Genomic DNA, 11,075 nt, shown 5'->3' with positions numbered 1-11,075 from the left:
TGAATCACCTTAAGTGCACACATAAATGTTTAAGCAATATGAAGAAAATAATGTGCTAGAGAAATTTTCTTCTTACTAATAAAACCTGAAAAAAGTTGTCTTGGAAATAATTTAAGATGATTCTTAGGATTTTTAGTTTATGAAGGCTAAAAATGTAAAAAATGTTTGTAAAAATAACAGCCATGGATTCATAACCAATTTTAGTAACTAAAAGTAGAGGGACTTCTTTTTTTAAAACAAGATTTTTCCAATTTTTGGATTCCACATATGAATTTACTAGTAGAAAATATTTTATGAAAAACTTTTTCCTCTATTATATTCAGCCAGCCATAAAGAAGTTTGTGACATTATTAAATATGCCAGTTGAAAAAGAGTATATTTGGTATCACAACTATACAATAGCATGGCTACAGGAGAAATACAGCAGCTGACCCTGAAAAGAATTAGTGTTCTTTAGCAAATTATGAAAGTTCGACATTATAATTGCTATTAGAAATAAATATTTCAAATAAATTTCAGATTTAATACTGTATCCCAGAAATTCATTCTGTGATGATTTTATTTGACTTTGGTATTGGCTTTGGTTGAATGTTTAATATTTGGCAATAGCATATGACCAAAATGAGCTTTGAGTTCAACTCTAATTATACAATTCTTCAGGTTTTCTATTTCCTCATTAGTTAGTTTTTCTAGAAATTAATCTATTTCATCTATGTTCTCAAGTGTTGTTAAAAAGTTATTCTTAATATTCACATTTTATCTTTTAAATCCCTACATCATCTAGGTTCTGTCCTCTTTTTTTTTCTTAAAATTGTTTTATTTGTCCTGTCTTATTTTTCTTGGTCAATCTACATGATGCTTGTATATTTCATTAGTCTATTTAGAAAAACATAACTTGTGGCTTTACTGTCTCTATTACAGATTCATTTTTAAAATACTTTGTGTTGTTTTCTTAAGCGTTTCTGTTGAGGTATAACATGTATACCATAAAGTCCACAAATCTTAAATATACAGCTAAATGAATTTTACAGATGAATACATCTGTGAAACCACCATCCAGATCAAGATACAGAACATTCCAGAGAGTTCAGTTCCCTAGTGCCCCTTCCCAGTTAACCTCCTCAGAGGAAACCTCTATCATTTCTATCACTACTGATTCATTTTGTCTTCTCTTGGACTTCATAGAATGAAATCATACAGTTTATAACATTTTGCACCTGATTTCTTTCAATCAACACTATATTTATGACAGTCATCCAGATTGTTGTAAAGTAGTAGTAGTTTGTTCTCTTTTTTATTGTTAACTATTATTCCTTCTTTTAATCCCCACCCCCACCCCCTTCTTTTCCTAAGTTTTTAAATTTAGGTTCTTAGCTCATTGAGTTTTTCTTCTTTTCTTTTATGAATAAGTACTAATTTGGCTGTATTTCATTAATTATAATATTTAGTATTTTCAGTATAATTCCATTCTGAATGTTTAACTTCTACTATGATGTCTCTAACTCATGAGTTATTTAGAAAGGAGCTCATTAATTTTCAAAAGTATGGTGTGGGTTTTGTTTTATTAGTATTATTTTCTTATTAGTTCTAATTTTCTTGCACTATGGTCAAATTTGTGAAGACTTCTTTATGGCTATGTTTGTGATCATTTTTCATAAATATTTTATGTGCTTAGAAGGAATATTTATTTGCTACTGTTGTAGTGTATAATTCTCTATGTGTGTATTAAATCAAGGTTGTTTCTTCAGATTCTCTTTGTTTCTATCTGATTTTTTGGGCCTACTTTATCCATAAATTACTAAGAAATGTGTGTTAAAATATTTGACTATAATAGTGAATTAATCAGATTCTCACTGTAGTTCTGTCAATTTTTGCATTATATGCTTTGCTTCATAAAGTTTAGAATTCTTATATATGAACTTTTATCATTTTATTTGCTTCTGCCTTAAAGGCTCTTTTGTCTGATATAGCATGTCTATGAGGGGTTTCTTTGGATAGTTATGTGTCTTCTGTGCTCTTTAACACTTTTTTAAAAATTAATTTTTATTGGAGTATAGTTGATTTACAATGTTGTATTAGTTTCTGCTGTACAGCAAAGTGAATCAGTTATCACATACATATATCCATTCTTTTTTAGATTCTTTTCCCATATAGCTCATTACAGAGTATGGAGTAGAGTTCTCTGTGCTATACAGTAGGTTCTTATTAGTTATCTATTTTATATATAGTAGTGTGTATATGTTAATCCCAATCTCCAAATTTATCCCACCCCACCCTCAACTTTCTCCCTTGGTAACCATAAGTTTGTTTTCTACATCTGTGACTCTACTTCTGTTTGTTTTTTTTTTTAACACTTTTATATTCAAGCATTTTTTATCCTTACATTTTAGATTGACCTTCTGTAAATATTATATAGCTTTTTATTTTTTCAGTCCTGTTAGACTTTAAATATTAAAATAGTTCTTATAATAAATATTTATTTTATTAATATAATAAAATAAAGCTCTTTTATTTAAATATTTTAAATGTAAATGCAGTCACATATTTTATATGACTGATTTTTAAATTTATTTTGTGCATTCTCTTTGATCCACTGTTGTTTTCCTTTTCTCTTCTCCTCCTTGCCTTTTTTTGGGTGGGTTGAGTACATTTATATCATTCTATTTTTAAATCCTCTAATTTCAGTAAGTTGATTTATACAATCAACCTTCTATGTTTTAGAATGCATAAGTCAAAGTCAAATGCATGAGTCTTATGCCATAAGACATAAGAATGTACCGCTAAGGTCTCTGGACCTTAAAGCATTTTACCTCTATTTAAGAGGTCCTATTTAACAGTACTTTAATTCTCTCCATATGTATTTTTTAAATGAGATATAATTAACATATTGTGAGTTTTAGATATGCAACGTAATAATTCAATATTTGTATCTATTGTAAAATGACCACCACAATAGCTCCATCACCATACATAGTTATAAAATTTTTTATTCTTGTGATGAGAACTTTTAAGATCTACTCTCTTAGCAACCTTCAAATATACAATAAAGTATTATTAACTATTGTCACCATGCTGTACATTAAACCCCCATGACTTACTTATTTTATAATTGTAAGATAGTACTTTTTAAACCCCTTCACACATTTCAACAGCCCCCTATCCTCTGCCTCTGGCAACCGCCAATCTGTTCTCTATATCCATGAGCCCTTTTTTTTTTTTTTTTTGATTCTACATATAAATGAAATCATACAGTATTTGTCTTTTTTCTGCCTGGTTTTTTTCATTTAGCATAATGCCTTGAAGTTCCATCCATGTTGTTGCAAATAGCAAGCTTTCTTTCTGTTTTATGGTTGAAAAATATTCCATGATATGTATATACCATATTTTCTTTATCCATTCATTTATTGATGGACACTTAGGTTGTTTCCATATCTTGGCTATTCTAAATAATGCCGCAATGAATATGGGGGTGCATATATACTTTTGAGTTAGTGTATTCATTCTCTTCAGATACATACTGAAAAGTAAGATCGCAGGATCATATGTTAGTTCTATTTTTAATTTTTTGAGGAACCTCCATACAATTTTTCACAAAAGCAGCACCAAAAGCTACATTCCTACCAACAGTGCAGAAGGGTTTCCTTTTCTGTGGATTCTTGCAAACACTTGTTTTTTCTTATATTTTTGATTATGGCCATTCTAACAGGTGGAAGGCGACACCTTATTGTGGTTTTGATTTGCATTTCTCTGATGATTTTTGATGCTGAGCACCTTTTCATGTACCTCTTAGCCATCTGTATGTCTTCTTTTGAAAATGTCATTCAAATCTTCTATCCATTTTAAAATTAGATGATTTATTTCTTACCAATGAGTTGTATGAGCTTTTTATATAGATTTGAAGTTAACCCCTTATCAGATATATGATTTGCAAATGTGTTCTCCTACTCAGTAGGTTGCCTTATCATTTTGTTGATGGTTTCCTTTGCTGTGCAGAAGCTTTTAAGTTAATCATGTAGTCCCACTTGTTTATTTTTGCTTTTGCTGCCTTTGCTTTTGGTGTCAGATACAAAAAATCATCACCAAGACCAATGTCAAGAGTTTACCACCTATGTTTTCTTCTAGGAGTTTTATGGTTTCGGATCTTATATTTAAGTTTTAAATCCATTTTGAGTTAATTTTTCTCTATTGTGAAAGATAGTCTACCAATTCCATTCTTTTTCATGTGGCTGTTCTGTTTTCTAAACATTGTTTATTGATAACAACAAATTGTTACTTATACAAACATTATTGAAGAGACTGTCCTTTCCCTATTGTATATTCTTGGCTCCTTTGTCATAAATTAATTGACCATATATGTATGGGTTTATTTCTGGGCTGTATATTCTATTCCATTGATCTATGTGTCTGTTTTATTGCCAGTATCATACTGATTTGATTTCTATAGCTTTGCAGTAGAGTTTGAAATCAGGGAGAGTGATGCCTTCAGCTTTGTTATTCTACCTCAAGATTGCCTTGGCTATTCCAGGTCTTTTGTGGTTATATAAAAAATGTAGGATTGTTTGTTCTATTTCTGTAAAAAAGTGTTATTGGAATTTTGATAGGGATTGTATTGAATCAATAGATTGTTTTGGGTAGTATGGACATTTTAGAAATATTCTGCCAATCCATGAACACAGAATGTCTTTCCATTTATTTTTTTCTTCTTCAATTTCTTTTATCAATGTCATATTTTTCAGTGTACAGGTCTTTCACTTCCTTGGTTAAATTTATTCCCATGTATACTATTCTTTTTGATGCAACTGTAAAAGGGATTGCTTTCTAAATTTCTCTTTCTGATAGTTTATTAGTGTACAAAAATGCAACAGATTTTTGTATATTGATTTTGTATCCTGAAAATTTACAGAATTAGAACTTTGATTAGTTCTAACAATTTTTGGTGAAGCCTTTAGGGTTTTGAATATATAGCATCATGTCATTTGCAAATATTGACTGTTTCACTTCTTCCTTTCCAATTTGGATTGCTTTTATTTCTTTTTCTTGCCTCTTACTCCTGCTAGAACTTCCAAAACTATGTTGAATAAAAGTGGTGACAGATCATCTTGTTTCTGATCTTAGTGGAAAAGCTTCCAGCTCTACATCATTGGGTATGATGTTAGCTATGGGCATGTCTTATATGGCTTTTATTATGTTGAGGTATGTTCCCTCTATACCCACTTTGTTAAGAGTTTTTATCATAAACGAATATCAAATTTTGTCAAATGCTTCTGCATCTATTAAGATGATCATATGGTTTCTATCTTTCATTTTGTTAATGGGCTATATAATATTAATTGATTTGCAAATATTGAGCTTTCCTTGCATCCCTGAAATAAATCCCACTTGATCATGATGTATGATTCTTTTAATACACTATTGAATTCAGTCTGCTAATACTTTGAGAATTTTTACATCATGTTTATTGGGGATATTGGCCTGTAATTTTTCTTTTTTCTTGTGGCATCCTTTTCTCATTTTGGTATCAAGGAAATGCTGGCCTAGTGAAATGATTTTGAAGAGTTCCTTCTTCTGTATTTTGGAAGAGTTTGAGAGTGATTGATGTGATTCTTCTATAAATGTTTGGTAGAATTTACCAGTGAAGTCATCTTGTCCTGGACTCTTTAATGTTATTGGGAGGTTTTTTTTTTTTTTCTCTAGTTCCGGCGAGCGGGGGCTACTCTTCATTGTGGTGCGTGGGCTTCTTATTGTGTTTCTTCTCAACAAGTGAGGCTTCACTTGTTGCAGAGCATGGGCTGTAGGCATGCGGGCTTCAGTAGTTGTCACACACGGGCTCAGTACTTGTGGCTTGAGGGCTCTAGAGTGCAGGCTCAGTAGTTCTGGCACATGGGCTTAGTTGCTCCACAGCATGTGGGATCTTCCTGGACCAGGGCTCGAACCCAGGTCCCCTGCATTGGCAGGCGGGTTCTTAACCACTGCGCCACCAGGGAAGTCCCTATTGGGAGGTTTTTGATTACTACTTCAATCTCCTTACAAGTAATCAGTCTATTTAGATTTTCTGTCTTCATCATTTGGTCCTGGTAGGTAATATTTTTCTAGGAATTTGTTTATTTTTTCTAGGTTGTCCAATTAGTATATAACTGTTCATACTAGTCTCTTATGATCCTTTGTATTTCTGTGGTATCAGGTGTAATATTACCTTTTTCATTTTAAATTTTCTTTATTTCATTTTTCTCTCTTTTTTTCTTGGTGAGTCTACCTAAAGATGTGTCAATTTTATTTATCTTTTCAAAGAACCACCTCTTTGTCTTTGATCTTTTCTTTTGTCTTTTTAATCTCTATTTTATATCTTCTCTGATCTTTGTTATTTCCTTCGTGCTATTAACTTTGGGTTTTGTTTTGTTTTGTTTTTTTCACTAGTTCCTTGAGATGTTAAGTTAGGTTGTTTATTTGAGATTTTTCTTGTTTCTTGAGGTAGGCACTTATTATTATGAACTTCTCTCTTAGGATTGCTTTTACTGCATCCCACATGTTTTGGTATGTTGTATTTCATTGTGTTTGTCTTGGATATTTTTTCTTTTTCTCTTTTGATTTCCTCTTTGACCCATTGGTTATTCAGTAGCATGTTTTAATTTCTACAACTTGGTGAATTTTCCAGTTTTCTTCTTGTAATTGATATCTAGTTTCATACCATTGTGGTTGGAAAAAATACTTGATATGATTTCAATCATTTTAAATTTATTAAGACTTTTTCTGTGACCTAATATATAATCTATGCTGTTGCTTTTGGATGAAATGTTCTTTATATATCTGTTAAGTTCCTCTAGTCTAATGTGTTGTTTAAGACCAATGTTTTCTTAACTAATTTCTGTCTGGGTAAACTATTTATTGATAAAGGTGGAATATTACCCTACTATAATTGTACTGCTGTCTATTTCTCCCTTTAGGTCTGTTAGTATTCTGTATATGTTCAGGTGCTCATTTGTTGGATGCATAAATACTTTAAAATATTATTTTTTCTCATTGGTTTGCCTCCTTTATCATTATGTAATGACCTCTTTGTCTCTTATAACAGTCTTTGTTTTAAAGTCTCTTTTGTCTGATGTCAGTATAGCCACCCCAGCTTTCTTCAGTGTCCATTTGCATGGAATATCATTTCCCATCCTGTCACTTTCAGTCCTGTGTGTCCTTACATTTGAAGTGAGCCTTTTGTAGGCAACTTATAGATGAATTAGATGTATCCTTGGCAGCAGCTACAAAAATCAGGGTGGCAGATGAGATTCAGGCTCCTTTCTGGGAGGTACCAGAGAGTTGCAGCAAGTCAGAGGGAGAGTACAAAGATGGCACCTGCCAACCCTCATCCCTGGAGAGGACCCCAGTAGTCTAGTTGTTTATTAAATTAGATGCCTTGTCCTCAGCCTGATGCTTTAAGATAAGCAAATACATTTCTTTCACATACAGTCTTGGTGCTGTTTAAACACTCTGCACTAGGCCCTGGGATAGGTGAATCCATGTGTGAGCCCTTTAAGAATGTTTTCTCAATTCACTTTGAACTTGTAAGTCTTGTGGATTCAAGCCCATTGGCTTTCAGAGCTAGATGTTTTGGGTTCTCATCTCTCAAGTGCAGGTCTTAAAAGATGGGGCACCCAATGGGGACTCAAACCTTTCACTCCTCAGGGAGAAGCTCTGGGTTTTGAGTTCCCTCTTGGTTGTGGTCACTGCACTGAGGGTAGGGTTATAGCAAGATTTTTTCTTCACCTCTCCTACCCACTTTGATGTGGATTTTTTTCTCATTTTCCTGATGTATAGGAGTCCCTCATATAGTTTTTAGGTTTTTTTCAGAGGAAAACCTTTCATTTCCCTAACATCTATATAAAATGTGTTTTCATGGTTAGATTTGTCATTTAATTTTTAAGTTAAAGGATACCAAGATAGAATTGTTACCAATTAGAAAAGGCAAAAACATTCTCCAGGATGGTCCTAGCAATTTTGGACTTTGGACCTCTTTTTATTTTAAGGAGAGGACTAGCATGATTATGATACAAGGGTTACCTGTATTACATAAAATGAGAATATGTTGTTTTCACTATTATTTGGAAGGTAATTAATTGTAACAGTTGTGTGGATTCTGCATAGCTGAAAGGTTAGCACTTAACATTCCCAACTTTCTTATAACTTGTCTTTACATGGTGATGGTAAAAGGAGGCCAATTTATTTCCTATCATTCTTTACATTGAGCATATAACAATCATCGTCTTAGATCTATGTATATGGCATGTCTTCTATAAGACTGTTCATCTGGAATATGCTGTGTTTATCATCTTCAGGTCCTTTGAAGACCTAGAAACTAAAGCTCAAGATGACCCAGGGTTAGCAAGCCCCAGAGTAAATGCGGGCTCCTGCATCTCTGAGTTCATATTTCCACTTACTTTTCACCTTTGAGAATTCTTGCCAGCTGATCAACACATTAAAATAACAAAACTATCAGTATGTTTAGGTGAAAATTAGTAGACCCAAATCAAGGTATTTGACTTGCCATGCGGCAGTTGGGATCTATGAATGGCAAATATCTTAGTCTTTGTGTGTCTTAATGTGTATGTGTTTTAGGGGAAACAAACATGGATTTCATAAATGGTCTTGGTGGCTCTTGTTTTTCCCCTTGTGCTTGCTTTTCAGTGAGCCAGCTCAGCAGAGCTGATACAGCAGAAGAACAAAACAGTGTCTAGATGAACTTCCAAAGATCTTCTTTCTAACAAAGTCACATCCCAGCCAGGAAGTGCCCTTTTGTATGGAATTGAGTGGGGGTTCTCTGCCACCCCCCCCAACTCCAACTTCCTAATAAATATGTAAGAGTATAAAGGGGCATTACCCATCTCCTAGAATGCTCTCCATGGTGCTTCAAGAAGTGCCTGACCCAAGTCTCTCTATGGAATAATGGGCTTTGGGGAGAACACATTTACTGACGTTTCTAAGCTTGTGACTTTTTCTATAACTTTTGCCGCTACATCATATCTCGATAGTGCTGTGCACTCATGGCCTTTACATGCAATTTTCCCTTTGTAATATTAAATAATTATAATATTAAATAATTACCATCAGAATTTTGATATTCCTTCATTTTAATCTTATGAGTCATCAATTTTATACACATCAGTGTATACATGTCAATTACAATCAACCAATTCAGCACACCACCATCCCCACTCCACCACGGTTTTCCCCCCTTGGTGTCCATACGTTTTTTCTCTACATCTGTGTCTCAACTTCTGCCCTGCAAACCGGTTCATCTGTACCATTTCTCTAGGTTCCACATACATGCGTTAATATACGATATTTGTTTTACTCTTTCTGACTTACTTCACTCTGTATGACAGTCTCTAGATCCATCCACATCTCAACAAATGACTCAATTTCGTTCCATTTTATGGCTGAGTAATATTCCATTGTATACATGTACAACATCTTCTTTATCCATTCATCTGTTGATGGGCATTTAGGTTGCTTCCATGACCTGGCTATTGTAAATAGTGCTGCAATGAACATTGGGTTGCATGTGTCTTTTTGAATTATGGTTTTCTATGGGTATATGCCCAGTAGTGGGATTGCTGGATCATATGGTAATTCTATTTTTAGTTTTTTAAGGACCCTCCATACTGTTCTCCATAGTGGCTGTAGCAATTTACATTCCCACCAACAGTGCAAGAGGGTTCCCTTTCTCTCCAGCATTTGTTGTTTGTAGATTTTCTGATGATGCCCATTCTAACTGGTGTGAAGTGATACCTCATTGTAGTTTTGATTTGCATTTCTCTAATAATTAGTGATGTTGAGCAGATGTTCATGTGTTTCTTGGCCATTTGTATGTCTTCTTTGGAGAAATGTCTATTTAGGTCTTCTGCCCATTTTTGGATTGGGTTGTTTGTTTCTTTAATATTGAGCTGCATGAGCTGTTTATATATTTTGGAGATTAATCCTTTGTCCGTTGATTCGTTTGCGAATATTTTCTCCCATTCTGAGAGTTGTCTTTTCGTCTTGTTTATGCTTTCCTTTGCTGTGCAAAAGCTTTTAAGTTTCATTAGGTCCCATTTGTTTATTTTTGTTTTTATTTCCATTACTCTAGGAGGTGGATCAAAAAAGATCTTGCTGTGATTTATGTCAGAGAGTGTTCTTCCTATGTTTTCCTCTAAGAGTTTTATAGTGTCCAGTCTTGCATTTAGGTCTCAAATCCATTTTGAGTTTATTTTTGTGTATGGTGTTAGGGAGTGTTCTAATTTCATTCTTTTACATGTAGCTGTCCAGTTTTGCCAGCACCACTTATTGAAGAGACTGTCTTTTCTCCATTGTATATCCTTGCCTCCTTTGTCATAGATTAGTTGACCATAGGTTCGTGGGTTTATCTCTGGGCTTTCTATCTTGTTCCATTGATCTATGTTTCTGTTTTTGTGCCAGTACCATATTGTCTTGATTACTGTAGCTTTGTAGTATAGTCTGAAGTCAGGGAGTCTGATTCCTCCAGCTCCGTTTTTTTGCCTCAAGACTTCTTTGGCTATTCGGGGTATTTTATGTCTCCATACAAATTTTAAGATGATTTGTTCTAGTTCCGTAAAAAATGCCATTGGTAATTTGATAGGGATTGCACTGAATCTGTAGATTGCTTTGGGTAGTATAGTCATTTTCACAATATTGATTCTTCCAATCCAAGAATATGGTATAGCTCTCCATCTGTTGGTATCATCTTTAATTTATTTCATCAGTGTCTTACAGTTTTCAGCATACAGGTCTTTTTTCTCCCTAGGTAGGTTTATTCCTAGGTATTTTATTCTTTTTGTTGCAATGGTAAATGGGAGTGTTTCCATAATTTCTCTTTCAGATTTTTCATCATTAGTGTATAGGAATGCAAGAGATTTCTGTACATTAATTTTGTATCCTGCAACTTTACCAAATTCATTCATTAGCTCTAGTAGTTTTCTGGTGGCATCTTTAGGATCCTCTATGTATAGTATCATGCCATCTGCAAACAGTGACAATTTTACTTCTTCTTTTACGATTTGGATTCCTTTTATTTCTCTTTCTTCTCTGATTGC

The sequence above is a fragment of the Balaenoptera physalus genome, assembly GCF_965194825.1.
Source record: "Balaenoptera physalus genome assembly, chromosome: 2".
Classification (NCBI taxonomy): domain Eukaryota; kingdom Metazoa; phylum Chordata; class Mammalia; order Artiodactyla; family Balaenopteridae; genus Balaenoptera; species Balaenoptera physalus.
Note: the sequence above shows the minus strand (reverse complement) of the source record.